The 17,707-nt window shown below is 46.0% G+C and overlaps 1 protein-coding gene across 4 annotated transcripts in view; it reads left to right on the top strand.

Moving 5' to 3' along the window:
* LOC140197842 (vigilin-like) overlaps window positions 1-17,707 on the top strand; it is a 269,622-nt gene that overhangs the window by 23,534 nt on the left and 228,381 nt on the right. The window contains exon 2 of one of the 4 annotated variants that reach the window (XM_072258336.1): window positions 4,807-4,899. The gene's annotated coding sequence lies outside the window, so the exon portion shown is untranslated. Of the gene's footprint in view, window positions 1-4,806; window positions 4,900-9,952; window positions 10,039-17,707 lie in introns of those variants that run through there. The other 3 variants (XM_072258334.1, XM_072258337.1, XM_072258335.1) reach the window with 3 other exon arrangements.

The raw sequence follows: 17,707 nt of genomic DNA, 5'->3' as shown, positions 1-17,707 counted from the left end.
GTCCGATGGTAGCTGTGAGAAGATGGCGCGGCGCGGATGGTGGGGATTTTCACTGATGGATGCTGCCTTCCTGAGGCAGTGCCTCCTGTAAGTACGACCGATGGTGGGTGGGAGGTGCCTGTGATGTATTGGGCAGAGTCCATCACTCTCTACAGCTTCTAACGTTCCTGTGCATTCGAATTGCCGTACAGACCATCAACGTTGTTAAAGCCGGGGGTGGTAATATGGACAAGCTCCCAATATCTATTAAATGCTCTCAATGGCTTGCATCTCAAATAGCCTCTGACAACCAAGTCCAGCTCCTGACCTGCACGTGTGGCTTAGCTACTAAGCCCAGCGGAGCCACTTCTATTGACAGAAGGGGCAATGCCGGGTTACTGGCATGGTTGGCAGCTCATCCAGGAAAGGGAAAACTCTGATCTCAAACCTCCGCTGCCTTGCGGCTATACTGACTCATGAAGAAAGTTTTGGTTTAAACCCTCGAAGGAAAAGTCTGGAGCTGGATTCCCTAAGACAGTTCTATGTTGAGTTCAATGTTGACTGGCAAGTCCTGTGACATTGCTGGTGCCAAGCTGTATTGGTTTTTGCCATTCCTTTGCATGGAGAGGGGGAGCTTGCTACATGGACAATAACTTGCTCTCCATAATGTACCACCCTGGCTAGCTGGGGTGCAACGTCCATGGTTGACCCTGACCAATGGAGGTCTAAGCAAAATCCAGACCATGATACAACCAGGGTAGTTAAGAAAGCTTATGGGGTGTTAGCTTTCATAAGTCGAGGGATAGAGTTTAAGAGTCGCGATGTAATGATGCAGCTCTATAAAACTCTGGTTCGACCACACTTGGAGTACTGTGTCCAGTTTTGGTCGCCTCACTATAGGAAGGAAGTGGAAGCATTGGAAAGGGTACAGAGGAGATTTACCAGGATGCTGCCTGGTTTAGAGAGTATGCATTATGATCAGAGATTAAGGGAGCTAGGGCTTTACTCTTTGGAGAGAAGGAGGATGAGAGGAGACATGATAGAGGTGTACAAGATAATAAGAGGAATAGATAGAGTGGATAGCCAGGGCCTCTTCCCCAGGGCACCACTGCTCAATACAAGAGGACATGGCTTTAAGGTAAGGGGTGGGAAGTTCAAGGGAGATATTAGAGGAAGATTTTTTTACTCAGAGAGTGGTTGGTGCGTGGAATGCAGTGCGTGAGTCAGTGGTGGAGGCAGATACAGTAGTAAAGTTTAAGAGACTGCTAGACAGGTATATGGAGGAATTTCAGGTGGGGGCTTATATGGGAGGCAGGGTTTGAGGGTCGGCACAACATTGTGGGCCAAAGGGCCTGTACTGTGCTGTACTATTCTATATTCTATGTTCAGTCAGGATACTTTCCGCACAATTTCAAGGATCAAGGACCAGTGATCAAGAATTAACTTTATCCTCCAAATACATTTACATGTATTAGGAATTGGAGGTGGTGTGTATAGTTGAGTAAGAATTTGTTCGCGTTTGGTGGCTCTGCAACCCTCATTAACCTTCTGAGAAAGTGGAGATACTGTGTATATTTTTGAAATTATTTTATGGAGATTGGAATCACTTTCATATAGAGAAGGCAGCAGACAAGATCAGAACACACGGACAAAAACCATGTGGTCACAGGGGACAGAGTTAATCGTCAATTTTAAATCTGAAGCTGTTAGAATTTTCTTATCCAAAGACATTCAAGGATTAAGGCAAAAAGGCAGGATTCGTTCTGATTCCATGTGAACTGCTTTGGAATGCTTGTTATATGCTTAGTGGCCACAGTACACCTGCTTGTTCAAGCATGTATTGAATCAGCCAATCATGTGGCAGCAACTCAATGAATAAAAGCATGCAGACATGGACAAGAGATTCAGTGTTCTTCAAACCAAACATCAGAATGGGGAAGAAATATGATCTAACTGACTTTGACCTTGGAATGACTGTCGGTGCCAGATGGCGTATCTGCTGATCTCCTGGGATTTCCAACTTTCTCTCGAGTTTACGGAGTGTGATCAGTATATGGAACGAGCTGGCAGAGGAAGTGGTTAAGGCAGGCACATTAACTAAAGGTAAACACAAAATAATCTGCAGATGCTGTTGTCAAAGGAACACTCACAATGCGCTGGAGGAACTCAGCAGGTCAGTCAGCATCAGCTGAAAAGATTAGTTGACATTTCGGGCCGAAACCTTTCGTCAGGACTGAAGGAAGAATTTTGGGGAGGGTTTGAAGAATGCTGGTAGTTGAAAAAAACAGTAATTTTAAAGACAAAGGGGTGGAGGAGGGGAAGCAGGGAGGTGATTGGCAGGAGAACAATGCGAAGTAGTAGAAGGAGGTGGAACTATGAGGGAGGTGATGTGAAATAGGGATAGAGGAAGTTGGGGGGGGGGAGGGAATTACTGGAAGTTGGAGAAAGGTATTGGGCCAAATACATCGAGAGGAAAGGTTTTGGGCGATACGTGTAAAATGCTAGCAAATGGGGCTAAATATTAGCTTTATTTGTCATGTGTAAATCGAAACTTCAAATGTACAGTATAGGGAAATGCATCCATGACCAGCATAGTGCAATGATTTGTCAAGGGCAGCATGTAAGTGTCGCTACGCTCCTGCACCAACGTAGTATGCCCGCAACTCACTAATCCTAACCCATACAAGTTCGGAATGTGGGACGAGACCAGAACATCCAGAGGAAAGCCATGCAATCACAGGAGAGAACGTGCAACTGCTTATAGATGCCAGTGGGAATTGGACCCTGATCTTCTGATCACTGGCACTGCCGAGATGTGGTCAGCATTGACGAGATGGGCCAAAGGGCCTGTTTCCAAGCCGTGTGGCTCTATGACTTACCAGATGTCGAACAACACTTCTGCCCATCCCTTCAGTCAGCTCCTGCTTTATCTGGATAAGGATCTGTGGTTGCCACATTGGTCTTGTCAGCCACTTCAGAACCAATAGAAGCAGACTAGAAGTAAGGCACCTTCAATCCTGGGGGAGTGCCCAAGAATACATTAGAACCTAGCACTGTGTGGCTAGTACAGCTCAAATGCCATCCATACATTTTCTGATGATACAACCATTGTTGGGAGAATTTCAGATGGTGATGAAAGGGCATACAAGAGCGAGATATTATCAGCTAGATGAGTGGAGTCACAGCTACAACCTTGCACTCAACGTCAGTAAGACCAAAGAGCTGATAGTGGCCTTCAGAAAGGGTAAGACCAGGGAACACAAACAAGTCCTCACAGAGGGATTAGAAGTGGAGAGAGTGAGCAATTTCAAGTTCCTGGGTGTCAATATCTCTGAGGACCTAACCTGGATGCAAAATATTGATGCAGCTACAAAGAAGGCACGACAGCGGCTTTATTTCATTAGGAGTTTGAGGAGAGTTGGCTTGTCAACTAAAACACTCGAAAACTTTTATGAATGTACCGTGAAGAACATTCTGAGTGGCTGCATCACTGTCTGGTATGGGGTTGGGGGAGGGGCTACCGCACAAGATGGAAGTAAGTTGCAGAAAGTTGTAAAATTAGTCAGCCCCATCATGGGTACCAGCCTCCATAGTATAAAGGACATCTTCAACGAGTGATGCCTTAGGGAATGGTGACTATCATTAAGGAACCCCAGCACCCAGGACGTGCGCTCTTTACACTGTTACTGTCAGGGAGGAGGTTCAGAAACCTGAAGGCACACACTCAGCGATTCAGGAACAGCTTCTTCCCCTCTGCCATCTGATTTCTAAATGGACATTGAACCTGTGAACACTACCTCACTACTTTTTTATTTCTGATTTTTTTGCATTACTTATTTTAACTTAACTATTTAATGGACAAATACGGACTTAATGTAACTCAATTCTTTTTCTCTATATTTATTTATCATGTATTGCACTGTACTGCTGGTATAACGTTAACAAATTTCACGACATATGCCGGTGATATTAAACCTGATTCTGATTCTGAATATGAAATCAGGCATTAGTAACTGTAACACATTAAGATGCACTCCAAAGTGCGATATGAATTACCACACCCAAAATGCTGGAGGAACTCAGCAGGTCAGGCAGCGTCAATGGAAAAGAGTACAGTGGTCATGGATTGACACGTTGGAACAGGAATGGGAATGGGAATTAAAATGATTGGCCACCAGGAAGTCCCCCCTGTGGCAGATGATGTGGAGGTGCTTGACGAAGGAGATCCCCTGGCCCTCCCCTATTTATGATGGGTCTCACCAATGTCGAGGAGGCCACACTGGGAGCATCGGACACAATAGATGACCCCAGCCAGATTACGCATGAACTGTGGTGAGGAGGCCACCTTCAGGGGGAGGAGCAGCACCTTATTCTATCTGGGCGCCCTCCAGCCTGATGGATTGAATATCCATTTCTCCTGCTGGTGAACAAAATCTGCACCCCCCCCCAACATTCCCCACTCTGACCTTTCACTTCTTCTCACCTGCCTATCACCTCCCCCCCCCCCCCCCGGGTCCCCTCCTTTTTTCCTTTCTCCTATGGTCCACTCTGCTCTCCTATCAGATTCCTTCCTCTCCAGCCTTTGACCTTTCCCACCCACCTGGCTTCACCTATCACTTTCCAGCTAGCCTCTCCCCCACCCCCTTATTCTGGCGCCTTCCCCCTTCCTTCTCAGTCCTGAAGAAGGGTCTCAGCCAGAAATATCGACTTCTGCAGAAACTGCCTGACCTGCCGAGCTCCTCCAGCGTTTTGTGTGAGTTGCTTTGGACTTCCAGCATCTGCAGACTTCCTCAAGTTAATGCTGTCCCTTTGCTTCTCCCCTCGCAGATCATCGAAGACTGCAGCAGGGAAGTCAGGATAATGAAACAAATGGAAGAGATGATTCACGTAGCAAAGAAGCTAGAGTTCGACAAGTTAAAGGTACGATGCCAAACTGCAGAACCTGCTGAGAAACTTCAGGATCTCAGCCTGGCTACAGACACCATTGGCTCTGCAGACTTTCTCGTAGTTGTGATACGAATTACCTTGTGACCTGTAATCTTCCTTCTCTTCAGAAGTGTGGTGGTGCGATTAGAGCAGTACTTAAGTTCCAAGAAGGCGGACAAAAAAAAAGGAAGCCGAAGTGAGATAGACAAATAAGGAAGCCTTGAATACATAGCGTCATTCAGTAGATCAGGCCATTGAAATGTGCTTATCAAGAAAGATACTGTTGAAATCTAAACACAAGAGATTCTGCCAATGCTGGGAATCCAGAGCCACCCACACAAAACACTGGACCAGACAGCATCTATGGAAATGAATAAACAGTTTATGTTTTTGACTGAGACCCTTCTTCAGGACTGAGAAGGAAGGGGAAAGATGCCAGAATAAAAAGGTGGCGTGAGGGGAAAGAGGCTAGCTAGAAGGTGATAGGTGAAGCCAGGTGGGTGGGAAAGGTCAAGGGCTGGAGAGGAAGGAATCTGATATGAGATCAGCATCTGTGGGAGGGAAGAAGCGGCGCCACCAGGGGGAGGTGATAGGCAGGTAAGGAGAAGAGGTGAAGAGGCCAAAGTGGGGAATAGAAGAAGAGGGAAAGTGGGAGAGGAAAAATTATCAGAAGGAGAAATCAATGCTCAGACCATCAGGTTGGAGACTATCCAGACAGAACGAAGTGTTGCCTCACCTGGAAGGACTGTTTGGAGCCCTGAATGTAGGTAAGGGAGGAAATGAATGGACCTTCTGCCGCTTGCAGGGGTCAGTGTCAGGAGGGAGATAGTGAGGAGGGATGAATGGCAAGGGAGTCATGGAGAGAGTGATCTCTACCAGAAGCGGTGAATGGGGGTGAGGGAGAGGTAAAGATATGTTTGGTGGTGGGATCCTGTTGAAGATGGCGGAGGCTGTGGAAAATGATGTGTTCGATGCGGAGGCTCATGGGGTGGTAGGCAAGGACAAGAGGAACTCTATCCCTGTTAAGGCAGCAGCAATTTGGGGTGAGCATGGATGCTTGGGAAATAGGGGAGATGCGGGTGAGGGCAGCATCAATGGTGGAGGAAGGCAAAGCCCTGTTCTTTGAAGAAGGAGGACATCACTGACACTCTGGAAAGGAAAGCCTCACCTTGGGAACAGAGACATTTCGTGACTGTTGAAACGTAGTCTATGTTTTTTATAGGAATGTAAGCTTTTACAAACTGCTATTTGAAGATACCTCTGCTTTCTGTTAAAGAGAAAAATCACAGACCTGTAAAGCACTTCGGCCCACAGCACAGAAGACAGATTTGGGTGTCCTTGTGCCGGCTTCCCTAAAGGTTAACATGTAAGCTGAGTCGGTGGCAAGGAAGGCAAATTAAATGTTAGCATTCATTTTGAGAGGACTAGAATATAAAAGCAAGGATGTAATGTTGAGGCTTTATAAAATACTGGTGAGGCCCCACTTGGAGTATTGTGAGCAGTTATGGGCCCCTTATCTAAGACAGGATGTGCTATATAACTATAAATACAAATTTCTATTTTCTAGTATATGGCCCACAACATTAAATATTATTTTTAAAAAGTATTGAATGGGGTGCTGGATTTGTCTTTGCCTGTGTTGGGCTAACAGCTTCTTTCCCTCTGCCATTTGGGCGGCACGATCACGTAGCAGTTGTCACAATTGCTTTACAGTGACAGGAATTGGAAGATCGAGATTCTTTCTGTCTGTAAGGAGCTTGTATGTTCTCAGTGTGACCGTGTGGGTTTCCGTAAGGTGCTCTGGTTTTCTCCCACACTCCAGAAACGTACCGTGTAGGGTTGGGGTTAGTGAATTGTCTGCATGCTATTTTGGCACTGAAAGCGAGGAGACATTTGGGGGCTGCCTCCAGCACAATCCTCACAATGCAGTTACAAAGAAGGCATGACAGCAACTATATTTCATTGGAGTTTGAGGAGATTTGGTATGTTACCAAAGACACTTGCAATTTTCTATAGGTGGACCGTGAAGAGCATTCTAACTGGCTATATCGCCATCTGGTACGAAAGTGGGGAGCGGGGAGTGGGCGGCTACTGCATAGGATCAAAATAAGCTGCAGAGAGTTGTAAACTCAGTCAACTCCATCATGGGCACTAGCCTCTGTAGTATCCAGGACATCTTCAAGGAGCGATGCCATAAAAAGGACCGCCCAACACTCAGGTCATGCCTTGTTCTCATTGCTACCATCAGGGAGGAGGTACAGAAGCCTGAAGATACACACTCAATGATTCAGGAACAGCTTGTTCCCCCGGCCATCCAATTTCTGAATGGACATTGAACCCATGAGCACAACCTACTACTTTTTATTTATATTTTAAAATTTCTACTTATTTAACTATTTAGTGTGTGTGTGTGTATATATATATATATATACACGTACTGTAATTCACAGTTTTCTTCTATCTTATGTGTTGCAATGTACTGCTGCTGCAAAACAACAAATTTCACGATATATGCCAGTGATCTTAAACCTAATTCTGGTTCAGATCCTCAGACTGTTTGGTTGCTGATGCAAGAAAAAATAAGCATTTCATGCATGTTTCATTAAAGTTAATCTGTTAGATTTCTGATCAGTCCATGTATGTATGAACACGACCTCACCATTCTTCTTCTGCAAATTTATTTATTTCTGTTAATTGTAGCGTATAGTAATTTGTTATGCCTGGACTGTACTGCTGCCATTTCATGACTTATGCCGGTGACGTTAAACCGGATTCTGATTTTGAACTTCTTCACTACCTTCATTGAGAAAGAGCAATGAACAAACTACTGGAAGATCTCAGCACATTGAGCAGCTTCAGCCTGAAACGTTGACAATTCTTTTCTCCTCTTCCCTCCCACAGATGCTGCTCAACCCACTATTCAAAGTTCAAAATAAATTTTATTATCAAAGTACATATATGTCACCACATACAACCCTGAGATCCATTCTTTATATGTGGAAAAAAGATTCCTGCTCACATCCCATCCCAACCTCCTACCTTTAACCTTCTACTCTCTTCCTTTGCAGTCCTGATGAAGGCTGGAATGCTGACTCTTTACTCCTCTCCATAGATGCTGCCTGACCCACTGAGTTCCTCCAGCATTTTGAGTGTGTTACTCTGGAATTCTAGCACCAGCGGGATCTCATGTTTATGTTTCACCTTATACAAAGTTCAAAGAAAATCTTATTATCAAAGTACATACTGTATATGTCAGCATATAAAACCCTGGGATTCATTTTCCTGTTGGCATACTCAGCAAATCTATAGAATAGTAACTATAACCAGATCAATGAAAGATCAACCAGAGTGCAGATGACAGCAAACTGTGCAAATGCAAAAATAAATAAATAGCAATAAATAAATAATGAGAACATGAGAAACAAGATAAAGAGTGCTTAAAGTGAGATTATTGGTTGTGGAAACATCTCAATGATAGGGCAAGTGATGTTGAGTGTAGTTATCCCATTTTGTTTAAAAGGTTGAGGGACAGTAACTATTCTTGAACCTGGACATGCAAGTCCTGAAGCTTTTGTACCTTGTACCTGATGGCAGCAGCGAGAAAAGAGCATGGCCTGGGTGGTGATGATGGATGCTGGTTTCCTGCAACAACGTTTCATGTAGATGTGCTCGATGGTTGGGGGGCCTTTACCCTTGACGTACCGAACTAAATCCATTACCTTTTGTAGGATTTTCCATTCAGATATAAGGCAAGATATCAGAAAGATACAAGGCAAACTCAGAGGGTCAAATGGCCTAATTATGACCATATGTCTTATGGCGTTACAGTTAAACTCAGGTTTATTGTCGTCTGCATAAGTACATGTGTGCACAGGTGCAATGAAAATCTTACTTGCAGCAGCATCGCAGGCACAGAGCATCAGATAAATTGTTTTCACCTGAAATTAATCGCAGTTTTTACAAGAAAGAACAAGGACCTCTGGACAACAAAGATTTGGCTTCCCCAATACTTTTGAGTGTATCTTATGGATTTTGGTCTGCTGATCATGAAAATCACCATGAAATTTCCTTATCATGCACCATTTTTTTAAAATCACCTATACTTGTGACTTAAATTCATAATTCAAGTTAGAATAACTGATGCTGAGATTAAGGAAGGCATTTTTGTTGGTCCACAATTCAAACAGGTCATTAATGACAGGCAATTCGAAGAACTTCTAGTGGGACCGAAGAAAATCACATGGAAGGCATTCAACGATGTTGTTGAAAGTTTTCTTGGCAACTACAGAGCACCAATCTACACGGAGCTGGATGACGACATGCTTCAAGTCTACAGAACCATGAAGTGTAACATATCACTAAAGATTCACTTTCAGCATTCCCATTTAGACTTCTTCCCTGCAAATCTTGGTGCTGTCAGTAACCAGCATGGTGAAAAGTTTCACCAGGGCAGTGCTGTCATGCAGAAAGGGTATCAGGGCAACTGGAATCCACCAATGCTGGCTGATTATTGTTGAACACTTAAGCAAGAAGCCTCAGACACTGAGTACAAATGAAAATCATCAACAAAATATTTTAGCTGAATTGAACTATTGTAAAGCGCCAGCAGTGTTATTCAATTAAACATATTATACTCAATAAAAGTTAATTTCTTGTTTCTCCAAATTCCTACGTAGTACAAGTGGTCTGAAATTATACTTTTGTTCAGCTTCAAGCGGGCGATCATAAACAAAACAAATTCTGAGCGAGCAACGCTTTCGAAAAAAAACTGCTGTCTAGTGTTATTATAGTCATCGCTGAGAAGGACTCTCTTTATCATCTGCTTATAGGAGTTGGATGAGCTTCAGCATTTATAAATTTTCCTGCTCTGCAATCAAGATGAGTGCTGCAAAAAAAAGTCCTAAGAACTTTTCAGCAAACGGGGAACAGGCGCTAGGTGAATGAACATCTCACCATCTTGAACGCACTGCGCGTGCGTACACGGTCGGTGGCCGGGCGGAGGGGGAGGGGGAGGGGGTGGGTCCTTGCGTGCAACGTCACACCGTGCGTGGCGACGCAGGGGGCAGCGTGCCGGCGGGCGTGCGGAGCGACCTGACTCTGCGGCTGATGTTTATCCCCAGCTCGAGGTGTTCGGTGAGTTAAACCGGGGGCGAGCGCTAGTTAACTAGTTAACCCGATCACAACTAGCATAACCAGTGAGATAGGTGCGTCGGGCCACGGGAGCGGGGCATTTAACTCTGGCTGTCAGTCCAACCTGAAGGTGGCTGGCTGGTTAACAATAATTATGCAGGTTAGGTGCTAGTCAGCACTAACCTGGTTGGATTAACCTGGTGATCAGCATTTTCCAGCCTTTATTTTTCACGGAGTGGGATAGGGGAAGGGGAATGAGGGGGAATGAATGTTGGAGGTGGCGGGCCTCGAGTTGTGACCTCCCCCGGAGCCTGAGCTCGGGCCCTGGGGAAGGGCAGAGGGTCGAGGTGGCCTGGGGTTCCCCCACTCCCACTACTTACAGCCTCTGCAGCGGGCTAACCCTCCCTCACGCCCCTCTGGACACTAGCTCTTATTTATTTTTGCAGGGCAGCCATTTATTTGACCGTGGGGATTTTAAATTTCACTGTTGTTTATGATCTGGTCTTTGCCTGCTGCAGTGCCAGAATATCGCTGGTCCCACTGACAAGCTGGCTCCCTCGGAAAACGTTGTTGGCTAACGCAGAGCCGGTGATTGGTGACAGTGATTGTCAGCCTGGAGGCTGCAACAATCGAAATGAGTATGTTCTCCCAGTGTCGGCAGTAGGTGCAGTGCCTCAGGGCACGGTCTGGCGTTGAAGTTGATATCATAGGGAAACCTGAATCTGTTTGTGTGTATGTCTCCCTCCTTTTCCTCTCCCCCACCTTTCCCTCCCGGACTCTCTCCCCCTCCCACCCCTCCCGAATCTCTCTCCACCCCCCTCCCCTCCCGGACTCTCTCTACCCCCTCCCCTCCCGGACTCTCTCCCCCCCCTCCCCTCCCGGACTCTCTCTCCACCCCCCTCCCCTCCCGGACACTCTCTCCACCCCCCCCCTCCCCTCCCGGACACTCTCTCCACCCCCCCTCCCCTCCCGGACTCCCTCTCCCTCCCCCCCTTCCCTCCCGGACTCTTTCTCCCTCTTCCCCACCCCCACCAGTGTGTGCTCATCGAGCATTTACAGTCAGCAACATGAGAGTGACCAGATTTTTTAAAAAATACTGCTGTTAGAGGTATATACAGGCTTATCCCACTCATCTGGTTATAATATAAGCATCTGTACTAACCCTCAGCAATTCTCTCTGCCCCCTGCCCCCTGTTCTCCAACTTGCACCTAAGCTGGAGGTGCAATGTAACTAAAAGCATGTGAATCTTTGGGAATTTGGAGGATACTGAAGCACCCAAGTGAAAACCCACGCAGCCACAAGGACAGCAGAGGTTATTGGAGCTCTTGGTCGCACCTCCCCCATTTCCCTCACTTGTACTGTCAGCCGACCTCCCTGCCAGGCAGACTGGGGATGGAATTCCCTAGATCCATATATTTCACTCAACCAACTTATGCTTCCAGCACATCATTTTTGATACGACCCTACAGATGACAAGAGGATCATTGGGGTATCTCTTCTCCCTTATTTGTGACATTTACCCGGAGCATTTAAGACGAAGCATTAATTACGATCCCTGCCACCCATCCCACAATCTCTTTGACCTGTTACTGTCAGGAAGGAGGTGCAGAGGCATCAGAGCTAGAACTATCAGACTAGATAACAGCTTCTTTCCTCAGGCTGTGAGACTAATGAATACCCTGTTACCACTGAGTTCTCGTCACTGGGACAGCGAGTTGTTTACTGTTTACCTGCGCTGTGCACTACATGCATTGTAAATTATATTTTATTTACTTGTAATATTTTGTTTATGTGCTGCATGGGATCTATGTTTTGTGGGTGCACTGTGGTCTGGAACATTGTTCCATTTGGTTGTATACGGTGGTTGTCCGTCATGTCCAACGGTGACGGGAGTCCTGTGCAGAAGAGTTTTTAGAGTAGGAAAGCTATTGCATTGGGGCAGCTCCTCATTCTCCAACTGAGAGGTCCGGTCCAGTGGTACGAGCAAGCGTCACAAACTGGGGTCTTCCTTGGTTGCAGTGGGTGACCATGACGCCTTCTGTGCCTTGTCATGCCCTTTGCTCTTCGCCGAGTATTGTAGGACCACCTTCCTAGGCTGTTGGATGTCACTGTGGATCTCGTCCGGCCTGTCTGCCGGAGCGGACTTCGCACATCAGGACAGGCATGTCCTTACCTCACCAGGGTAGGAGGCCACTGGCTACCCTCATCTACCCTCACTTGGTTTAGCCCGCCTGTTGAAGTGTTGTGCTGGGGTCTGTCGCATGCAAACAGTTGCTTAGAGCCACATGTAAGAGTTGAGTGTCTGGTGAGGACCAAAGGTGAGTGAGCTGCCCCAGAATTGACGTGTCAAGCCCCTTCACTAGAGGTGCTACCCCTTCTGTACACCCCATACACTCCTCCTATATATATGTTCAGTCAGTTGACATTGAACTTTAACATGACCCTAACAACAGCCACATATTCCCCTCTTAACCCCTTTCGACAGGGGCCATTCTACCTGACTCTGCCTCCCAACCCCTTTCGACAGGGTCCACTCTACCTGACTCTGCCTCCCAACCCCTTTCGACAGGGTCCACTCTACCTGACTGCCTCCCAACCCCTTTCGACAGGGTCCATCCTACCTGACGCTGCCTCCCAACCCCTTTCGAAAGGGGCCACTCTACCTGACTCTGCCTCCCAACCCCTTTCGACAGGGGCCACTCTACCTGACTCTGCCTCTCAACCCCTTTCGACAGGGGCCACTCTACCTGACTCTGTTTGCTCATCCTGCAACTTTGCAGTCCCATAAGTACCTTCTTCTGTAACTACGGGAGATGTAACGTCTGTCTCTACATCTACCTCCCCACTATCCAGCCCTTCCAGGTGAAGGCAGAGAGCCACACACTCATCCCCCAACCTTGTCTGTTCCATTCTGTGCTTTCAATGTAGCCATGTCGACCAAATGCAGACTTGGTGGCTACTTTGCTGAGCACCTAGGCTCTGCCTGCTGGCCACTTTAATTCTCCTCCTCACTCCCACATCAACCTGTCTGTCTTCGGCCTCCTCCGCTGTCAGAGCTAATAGGGAAATAGTGCCTCATATTCCCACTGAGGATTCTATTAAACATAGAATTCTACAATTTTAAGTAATCTGCTCCGCCTCTAACCTTTTTCCTCTCTTTTCCTGGCCTACTTAGTCCCTTCTACAACCTCCTCCATCTGCTTATCACTCACACACCCCTCTCACTGGATCCTCCCTCCCTCAGTTTTTTCCATGTGCCATCTTCCTCTTCTATCAGATCGTACCATCTGTGGCCTTGGCTGCCTCTGCCTGTTGCTATTACCCACTTACCCCCATCCTCCACCTTTCTGTCCCCCTTCTCCACCTTGATCCACCTATTACTTAGACTGGGGGTTCCCAACCTTTTATATGCGGTGGACCCCTACTATTAACCAAGGGGTCGCTGGACCCCAGGTTGGGAACCACTGACTTTGACCATAAGACATAGGAGCAGAATTAGGCCATTCAGCCCATCGAGTCTGTTACGCTATTTCATCATAGCTGGTCCATTTCCCTCTCAACCCCGTTCTACCTGTATGCTTTCATGCCTAGACTAATCAAGAACCGAACAATAGGAGCATAACACTTGCTGTCTCCTGTCCCACTCCTCCCCCTAAATTCTCTATACTGACTATCTCTCCTCTTTCAGTCCACTTGAAGCATCTTGACCCAAAGCATTGACTGTTCATTTGCCTCCAAAGACATTGCTTGACTAGCTGAGACCTTTCAGTCTTTTTTTAAACAACAGACAGTACCTGTCCATTCATCTCCTCCCTCATCTCCATTCAGGACTCCAAACAGTCTTTCCAGATGAGCCACCACCATACCTGCGAACCTGCTGAGGTCATCTTTTACCAATGCGGCCTCCGTTACATTGGTGAGACCTGTCGTAAATAGGAGCTCCGCTTCGCCGCGCGTCTCCCCTTCCCCGCATTTTTATTCTGGCGTCTTTCCAGTCCCGAAGAAGGGTCGAGGCCTGAAACGTCAACTGTTTATTCACTTCCATAGGAGCTGCCTGAGCAGCTGAGTTCCTCCAGCAGTTTGTGTGTGTTACTTTGGATTTCCAACATTTGTAGACTTTCTTGTGTCTACAATTCTCTGCAGCTTTTTCCAATGCTGTGCAAGAATTTTCCGGTCCATATCAGGCGGTGATGTAGCCAGCAAGAATGCTGTCCACCATACATCTATAGACATTTGCAAGAGTGTTTGGTAACAATGCCACTGTTGCAATGCTACTGTGCTTTCTAATCATGGAGAAGGTTCCCTCCCTCAGCACCACCTTGCACTGCCACAACTTCGTGAAATTTTATCATCAGAATCTTTTATATCATTTGCGAGGACTCAATTTGAAATCTTTTCAATATGTAAGCGCACTCTGAAGTTAAAGGGATGCTTACTGAGCCATGGCTGACAAGTAGAATTTCAAGTTCTTATTCTACAAGCCATAATTATTATTCTGACCTTCTATCTTCTTAAGTGTACTGTTAGATCTGCAGAAAAGGTCACTGGCTGCAGTCTACCATCGCTACAGGACTTGTGTGTCCAGGACAAAGAAGCAGGCAGGAAAAATCATTGCGGACACTACCCACCTTGCAGCCTGCCTTTTCCAAAAGCTCCCCTGTGGAAAACACTGTCTTCTTCTTTATAAGCCCATCATCCCTATTGGTGCCTACGCCGCCAACAGCAGCTCTCCAGAGCCCTCTGTCTTGGGCCAGTCTTTTAAGTTGTCCCAGGTGTAACCCATCTATGTGACTTCTAGGCAAAGATCCTTTCCCTCCTGGGGATGAGACCCTGGAGCTTCTGTAGCTCTAGGTTTTTACAGGACGGGGTTGCTAGTATCATGCCTAACCCTCTTCCTTTCACAGTCATCCATGGCAGAGTTCCATGGTTCCATTTAATCAGAAAATGTATACAACCTGAAATTCTTACTTTTCACAGACGTCCACGAAAACAGATGGGACTCCAAAGAATGAATGACAGAAGATGTTGGAAAATGTTGTAGGGCTATTAAATCAAAAACTTAAACACCATCTTAAAAGTTTCTACCCCCAGGTACTTAATCTGATCAGCCATTCTAATTAGCCCCCAAACCTCCCCTATGTATTACCCCAATCACTGCACTACAAGCACTTTAAACCACTGTTGATAATTGTTTACATTGCAAATACATGCTGGGATTTATGCATATTTCAATCCTTATCAGTCCTTAACCTCCAGTTTTATTTCTTTATCATTCATTATTTTTTACAATTTTAGAAGTGATAGTTTTCAGCAATCCCCCCCCCCCACCAGCTTTTTATTCTGGCATCTTTCCCCCTTCCTTTCCAGTCCTGAAGAAGTGCCTTGGCCCGAAATGTCGACTGTTTGTTTGTTCATTTCCATAGATGCTGCCTGACCTGCTGACTTCTTCCAGCATTTTGTGTGTGTTGTTCTGGATTTCCAGCATCGGCAGAACCACTTGTGTTTATAATAGCTGAATGGTGTACAAAGACACATACATGTAAATGTATGTGGCAAATAAAGTTGATTCTTGTGCCTCCCTTATTACAAAAGCAGAGGCTTTGGACTGTGGACCCCCGATGCTGGAAATTGCAGTTGCTTTCTCCCTGGCTACTCATACACATTTTTGCCCATGATAGGTATCACTAGACTTTCTTTGCAAACAGAGTCCAAGTAAATATGTTTCCAGCTGAATTACCAGATATCAACCAACTGAATGTTGGAGAACTAAGATCCAGGGTTCCCAACTTGGGGTTGATGCACCTCTCGGTTAATGGTAGGGGTCCATGGCATAACAAAGGTTGGGAAATCCTGACCTAGATAAAGTGGACACGGTGGCGATGTTTCCTATAGCGGGGAAGTCCAAGACCAGATGTCACAGTTTCAGAATAGAAAGATGTCCCTTTAGAATAGAGATGAGGAGTAATTTCTTTAACTAGGGGATGGCAAATCTGTGGAATTCATTGCCGTGGATGGCTTTGAAGGCCAAGTCATTGAGTATATTTAAGAGCATAAGATATAGGAAGACAATAAGGCCACTTGGCCCAGAGTCTGCTCCGCCATTTCATCATTTCCCTTTTCAGCCACAGTCTCCTGCCTTCTCTCCGTATTCCTTCATGCCCTGATGAATGAACCTCTGCTTTAATTATACTTGGCCTCCACAGCTGCCTGTGGCAATGAGTTCCATAGATTCACCACCCGCTGCCTAAAGAAATTCCTTCTCATCTCCATTCGAAATGGATGTCCCTCTATTCTGAGGCTTGTGTCCTCTGATCTTAGACTCTCCCACCATAGGAAATATTCTCTTCACATCCACTCTACTGAGGCTTTTCAACATTCGATAGATTTTAATGAATCCCCCTACCCCTTTATGCTTCTGAATTCCAGTAAGTACAGGCCAGAACCATCAATTTGTCCTTATATGCTAACGCTTTCATTCCTGGAATCATTCTCTCGATCCTCTTCTGAACCCTCTCGAATGCCAGCATGCCCTTTCTTAAATAAAGGGCGCAAAACTGCTCACATAACTCCAGATGAGGCCTTACCAGTGCCTTATAAAGCCTCAACATTACATCCATGCTTTTACCTTCGAGTCTTCTCAAAATGAATGCTAAAGTCCATTTGCCTTCCTCACCACCAACTCAACCTGCAAGTTAACCTCCTAAGCCCTTTGCGGAGGTTGATAAGTAAGGGCATCAAAGCCTATGGGGTGAAGGCAGGAGAATGGGGTTAAGAGGGAAAATAAATAAATCAGCCATGATGGAATGACAGGCAGACTTAATGGGGCAAATAGCCTAATTCTGGGTTATTAATTAATAAATTAGTTGAGCTTAATTAACATAATTGAGCTCCGATGTCTTGTAGTCTTATGGATAAGTTTCGGGAGTTGCAACAACATGTAGGCACCTAATCCAGGGATTCAGTAATTATACTGCCCATACTGACGGTTTGATCCTGTGCCCTCCAGTGTGTGTATTGGCCATCAGTTGGGCTTTGAAGGGAAACTGGATGAAGTGAACGTTTTTGACTTGCAAGTAGTTTCAGATGACTGAATGCAAGATGCAGGTTATTTATGATAAACTGTGTGGTGGGCAGGGGTTAGAGGGGCTGAATTATCTTCTTTTCTCCCCTTGCTAATATCATGGAGTGTTTCGATGCTCTATGAAATTAATGTAGTATTATTTTCAGGGCCACTGAGTGTTTGAATCCTTTCTTTTCCTCCTGTCTGTTTGTACACGCAGTGCAGTAGGGCAGGATGAATGGAAGTGCATTGCTCCTGCTTTGTATCGGCACGGTGCAATTGCTGCACGACTTGTCAGCCAACCCCACACGGGATTCAGGAGAGAATTTCCCAAGCATACAGTGAGGGAGGTGGTATTTCTAACACACTGCACATTGCTGCCTGTGTGGAAGTCACTTTACAAGCTCAGGCCCTGTCAACTCGACGAGGAAGCTGATCCGGAATAACTTGTACTATCTGTAACTCTGGACACTAAGCAGTTCCCCCAATCCCAAGCGGTGGATTGGGAAATTTGACGGCATTGCAGGCATCAGTCATTTGCATACATGGAACACTACAGCACAGTACAGACCCCTTCGACCCACAGTGTTGTGCCGTTACATAGCCCTGCA

Source organism: Mobula birostris, chromosome 5 (assembly GCF_030028105.1).
Source record: "Mobula birostris isolate sMobBir1 chromosome 5, sMobBir1.hap1, whole genome shotgun sequence".
Classification (NCBI taxonomy): Eukaryota; Metazoa; Chordata; class Chondrichthyes; order Myliobatiformes; family Myliobatidae; genus Mobula; species Mobula birostris.
Note: the sequence above shows the minus strand (reverse complement) of the source record. Positions and strands in the feature narration are given on the sequence as shown.